The sequence below is a fragment of the Pteropus medius genome, unplaced genomic scaffold (genome assembly GCF_902729225.1).
Source record: "Pteropus medius unplaced genomic scaffold, Ma_sr-lr_union100, whole genome shotgun sequence".
NCBI classification, from domain to species: Eukaryota; Metazoa; Chordata; class Mammalia; order Chiroptera; family Pteropodidae; genus Pteropus; species Pteropus medius.
Genome location: NW_024350926.1, coordinates 8,840,998 through 8,847,253, shown reverse-complemented (window position 1 = coordinate 8,847,253; position 6,256 = coordinate 8,840,998). Strand labels below are relative to the sequence as shown.

General features: G+C 32.0%; 1 long non-coding RNA gene across 1 annotated transcript; it reads right to left on the bottom strand.

Annotated features, from left to right (window-relative positions):
* Positions 1 to 950: 950 nt before the first annotated feature.
* LOC120585524 (uncharacterized) lies at positions 951 to 3,975 on the bottom strand. The gene is made up of 3 exons (XR_005648393.1): positions 3,305 to 3,975; positions 2,897 to 3,008; positions 951 to 2,055 (listed from the first exon to the last, which is right to left on the bottom strand). It is a non-coding gene; the product is annotated as an uncharacterized LOC120585524 (long non-coding RNA).
* Between the last annotated feature and the right edge of the window lie 2,281 nt (positions 3,976 to 6,256).

Here is a 6,256-nt window from a genome sequence, read left to right as displayed (position 1 = left end):
ATATCAAGAAAGGACTTCTAAGAATCAATTGATGATAAAAGCACTATCCTGTTTTAACTTACTTTTGTGTTTGTGAAAAGAATGGTACCAATTATCCTGTTTGCTAAGCTGCTTAGTTGTTCCTGGTGGCAGGATGCTCATACTTCCTAGTAAAGGGAAGCTAACCCACGGAGACATGTCAAATTAAACCTTTAATGTAAGGAGAAAATATCGAGAACCTTAGAACCTTCAGGAAATGATTCTACTTAAGTAATATTAGATGGAATAGAAAAAGTATAAATATTCAGCTGCTTTAGAAAATGTCAACAATGAGGTTAGAGTTCCTCTCATATTAAATAAGATGACGCAATGTAAATAATGGCAAACAGTGAGAATATCCAAAATAAAGCTTCCTGGGCTTAAAATTCAGAAGTGGAAGAATGGGAGGTCACAAGTAAATCTGAGATTATGCAAAGGTTTGCAGGTATTGGAAGTTTAAGATCTAAGACATTTTCAGTGGAGGAAAGGACGTATAGAAACTGAATGAACACAGTACAGATAGGAACAGGCAATCCCCTTTAAACTGAAAAGATGTTCAAATCCATTTAGGTTATAGAAATTAAAATTAAAACTGTAACGATTATAAACAGATACCATTTTTTTTCCCCCAAGATTGTCAAAAGCCAAAGACCAACTACAATCTTTGCTGGCAAGCCATATTCTCATACATTGCTGTTGAAATAAAAATAATTTCTATTAAAAAATTAAATAAAAATTATAAAATGAAGAGAGACCTTTATGAATCAATGATGGTGATGTCTCATGAACTGATTAACTCAGCAATGTACCTGAAGTTAAAAGATATTTTTAAATAAGTTTTTAATTTTCAATTATAGTTGATATACACTATTATTAGTAGGATATAAAAAGTGATAATTAAGTTTAAATATGAAATAACATTTAGTGTCAAACTTCCCAGTTATATGTAACACATTTTTGCTGTTTATATGCCTTTAGCACAAAGTACAATGGCATCACCTAAATTATTTATTCATCTCTCAAACATTTCTTAATTTTGTGCTTCATTCTAAGGACTGTATTTGGATGTCGTAAATATAAAAATGAGTCAGATTTACATCTTGTCTTCTAGTAGTTCAAAGTTTAGTGAATAGACAGAAACTGAGCACACAGTTTCAATACAGAGCATTAAGTAATAGGATGATACACGTGTTGGTATGAGAAAATTTGGGTCAGATAATTTTTCAATTAGAACAGAACTGTAGATCTGCAATTTAAAACTTTCCCCTGAACACTTCAGACACGTGCAGACACAGACACAGACAAATAGACAAAACACACACACTTTAGTGTTCGATAAAAATCTCCTATTACAAAACTAAAAGGAATTTTTGATGAAGTGTTCTCCAAACATAAGTTTTATCTCCTACTACTTTTCTCACATAATCTACATCAAATTTTCAAGAGACAGTAGTCATTTGATATTTCCAGCTGAGACTCCAAGTCCTTCGTGGATTCCCTAATTCACAAATTCTGCAACAGCAGACAATTTCTCTCCTAAAATTTGGGAAAATATGGCTAAGCATTTAAGGAGGCCAGTCAAATCCTCAGTGAGAATCACTATATATATAAAAATGTGTGAAAACGATGCCTCTTTGGATATGGCTGTCAAATTATCCTCCCAGCAGTAAGATATGCGCGCAGGGTATGAGATTCAAATGCATGATACACACATTGCTACAATATGTATGGGTTTTGAGGGCTATTCACAAATAACACAAATGTTAAATCCTCATATGCCCACAAGTTCCTATAGTGTTAATTAAATGCTGCATAAAATTTTAACAGAGATTATAAACTATAATCTTACCCATCTATGTATTGTAGGAATAATTAAATCTTTAGTCCATCCCTGCCTACGCCAATCCACAGAAATACCTATCTCTTTGAATTTCCAGAATAAGTAATACTGTTACTGTTTTTATCCAAGAGTTGGCTAGTAATTCAAAAGAGTCCTGGGTCCAAGTTCCACTATTAATTTCATTTTCAGATGAAGACCTAAATTTGGGAGAGATAAAATGAATTACCGAAGCAAGCATTTATTTTACTTTCATATTTTGACTGACCCTATTACAATAACTATTAATAGTAAATAATTAAAGTGATTATAAAATCTAAAAGCAAACTACTGGCCACTAGTGAAATGTTCTAATGTTTAGATACCGAGAAGATAAGAATGATCCAACAATATCATTTGATTAGTTGATTATAAAAGTTACATAATAGAATGCAACCGAGTGAGGTACAAATGGACTCACAGAATCAGTATATAAAAGGTAAAAATTTAAAGGATAACTTTTTGTCTGAATATTCATATACAGTGGTCCAACTTAACACAAGAAATTAAGGATGGCCACTTATACCATTATCTTTCACCTTTCCAAAAAAAAAAAATCTCTCAGGTTAAATGTCTAGAGAAAATTTTCAAAAGTCTAAATGTTTACCGGGGAACTTTCGTCATTGAGTTTGCTCCACAAAAATACAGTTTATAGTACGTTTGGTAAAAAATTACTTTCTAAAATTTAATTGAAGCAAGATAGTTCTTGAAGTGAATATGAGACAAAATATAAAAAAACAAAACTCAGGATAAAATTTTAAATATAAGCTCCCTGTGCATAATAATGCTCTATAGGATATAAATGTAAATGGACCTTTTTTTCTCGACGATCGCGTGCAAGAGAAGAACTAATTGAAAACCAATATATTAAGTACAGTGCGGCAAGCGGTGTCTAGCTAACTCGGCCTGTACATCAATAGGTCATTCTCAGTTAATTAAGTGAAGGCATAATCAGCTTAATTTATGTAGTTCACGGAAGTTAATGATGTCACAGTGCAGTACCTGGCGTTTGGCCTGTCCGTATAACTTGTTTTATATGTTCCTCAGGATGGGCACTTTATTCCCGCAGCTCAGTTTCGATACTTGTCTTCCTGCAGAAAATGAAAATTTAACACTAAAAAGAAAAAAGAAGGTAAAAAAAAAAAAATCACTTAACAAAAAGTGATTTTAAATGATCTGATGTTTCAGTGAATTATTTTGCATTCCATAAACACGCACTGCAGCAACGAGCAGGTTTTCTGAAATAAGAACCAATAAGATTGGTGTAAGTGCATATAATCCACACACATGGATGTGAACCAGTTTGAAGAAATCTTTTAAATATTGTATAATCATAAAATATATAAGCATGAAATTAAAAGATGTAAGAATTCTTTGATACTGTGAGTTGTGTCGCATTAGATTTTATACCTGCGGGAGGACCATCTTCTTCCCCAGTGAGAGAGTTTCTACTTTCTCTGTAGCTCATCTTCTCTCTTCTGAAGCTGCAAGTTTACACACAAAGACAAACCACAATGTCAACCAATTGGACCTCACTTAAGGAACCGAGAGATCGATTTGTAAAGCAAAGAATGAAGAGGACCCTATTTCTGGAGTACGTTGCTCAAACTGCTCTTTCATTAAAAGATGCTCTTTCTTATTGATTTTGGCTTAAGTAATAAGAAAGCTTATCCAAAAATCTTTAGCATTTGGGCTCAAGTTAAGGAAATCAATACAGTCATTTCCCATTTGAACTGCATATGTGAGTTTTATGTACGAGAGACAAGACAAAGCCAAATTCAGATAAATCAATAGCATTGTCAATAGAACATGAAACTGACAAATGGAGTTTTTCAGCAATTAAAGTGAGCTGTAAACATACAAAGACTAATCAATTACAATGTTTTGCCATTAACGGTTTTTAATTGGCACAGAAGTTATGTGTGAATGTGACTCCCCAGGAATGAAGAGTAAAGGACTCACTCACTTCGGCACCACATGGGACCATCTTACTAAGGTTTTTATGAAGACACGGATAACTTTACATCTGCCAGAGTAACTTAAGACCTTAATTGGGCAGATTGTATTGGAATATCAAATAATCCATATAAGCCAGTGAAATATCTTAAGACACACAGTAAAGATACACACACTGCATCTTTTCTTTTGGAATATACTACTTCAAACACTTTTAAATCTCCAAAGGATTTATAACATATATTCATGTCTATGAATCAAACAAAACTAAAATAATTTGTATTTACGTTGAAATAATATTATTCCTAAATTTGAGAAATAAAAGCCTAAATTAAAGCATTACATTTCTTCCATCGTTGTATTCTTCCAAAATACAAAGAAATTCTTTAAAAATTATTTTTGGTTATACATTTAAAATTCTAGCATTTATTCAAATGATTTTTTTAATGTTTTGTATTAATGATAACCTGTGATAAAATACTGAGCCATTAAGTTTTGCCATTACCCTGAAGTATTCAGGAAAATTGCAGTACAGATAGCCAAATATAATTCATAATACGCTAAGATAGGCATATCATTAAAATGCAGATGAAACTTTTGTTTTTAATAAAAAATGATATAACAAAAGTAAAAGGTTAATTGAAAAGCAAAATAAACTACCGAATTTGGTAAGGCACATTACCTAGATTAACAGAAATCAATGAAATCATTAAAACAATTAATAACCTAGAGCTCCATTCAGACTAAGATAAACTCTGTGGCTATTAGAATGCGGATACAAGGCTACAGAAACTTATCTATTCTGACTGGGTAATTTCCTCTCCTCTGTAGCAGTTCAGTAATATATGCAACTGGCATTACACAGCCACCCATTTCTTCTTGTGAGACAAGAGATCTTTCATACATTCTGCTATCTATGCTAAGTGAATCATAAGAACCACAGCCTTTACAGAAGGGGACGTATTTCCCCCCAGTGTTCAGGATATAAAATGGGCCATTAAAGCATCAATAGTATTAATCAAACCTCATAATTGCTCAGCCTGTTACCTGGATAGGAAATGTGGAAAGTTCTTCCCATCCCTTGATTATAAACAGGGATATATATGTAGTGAAGGCGGGCACAGAGTCTTCTTAAGGACAGCAAGGGTATACCTAAAGTCATCATGTGCTTCTTTGAAGATCGCATTTTGGGAAGAAACTATAAATAAGCAAACTCTTATAACTTCAGAGTTACAGGACTAGAACAAAAGTTACCATTACTCATGCTCTTTTTTTGCTTGATGCACTTAAAAAAAAAGGAAACTACTAACGTAGCAGAAATGTAAGGTGATATTATAAAACAGAAAGGGATGCTTGAGTTTTAACCCAATTCCAAAGCTTCAGCCTTGATCTAAAGGAAATATGTATCTTAATCTTAGAAACAAACAAACAACAACAACAACAAAAAAACACAGATGACATTTTAAATCTATTTTAAGTCTTCCTTGCCATCTCCCTCGATGATCATATACTGTTCTGGTCTTTTTTCATTCAGACTAAAGATAAAATTATACAGGTGCTCCCAATAGCAATATAACCCTAGAATAATTCATCATTTTAGATAATCTTTGTATTTAATAAGGAAAGAATCTGAACTCATTAAAGAAAAACAGCTTTATTTATTATTTTAATCCCTAACTAAATAATTATGTTATTAGTAAATGTTTAAGAAACAACATGCAAGAAAACAAAAACTGAAATCTTAAAGTTTTCTAAAAGGATTCTGATGAATGATACTACAGACGAATGTTCTACATAAACATATAAGAGAGTACATGAACAGTTTATAAAATATTAATAAATTGAATAGAAAATAGTATCCTAAAACAAAACAAAAAAAGTTTATCCTTAACCCTGTATTTTAAGGAAAAGGATATCCCATTTTAAAGAAATAACATGATTCATGTAGAAAATGCATACAAAATCCTACAAAAACAAAAGAGGCAAATGTAATGAGTGGTTATAACATACTAAAATTGAATAGCAGTGGGCTCTCAAGACACACAGATCTTAGTTGGACATTGCAGTTCTGTCATTTGCCAGCTGTAGTGATTTGGCGCATATTTTTATGTTTTTCTGCAAGTTTCCTAATCTGTAAGGAGTAGAGAAAATAACAGAACGCTCTCATGGAGTTGTTGCAAAGATTAGATCAGGTGATGTGTGTCATACTTGGCAGCGTGTATCACACATACTAGGCCTGTTCTAAATGCTTCATGACCAAATGAATTAATTAATTTATTAATTAATAAATATTAGCCTTATTATAAGGCAGAATTTGAATAAAATACTGAAATTTCAAAATTTATCTTTAGTCAAGTGATTTGCATGTAAATGTAATTTTAAAAAGTTTTTACTGTATCTGCAAAA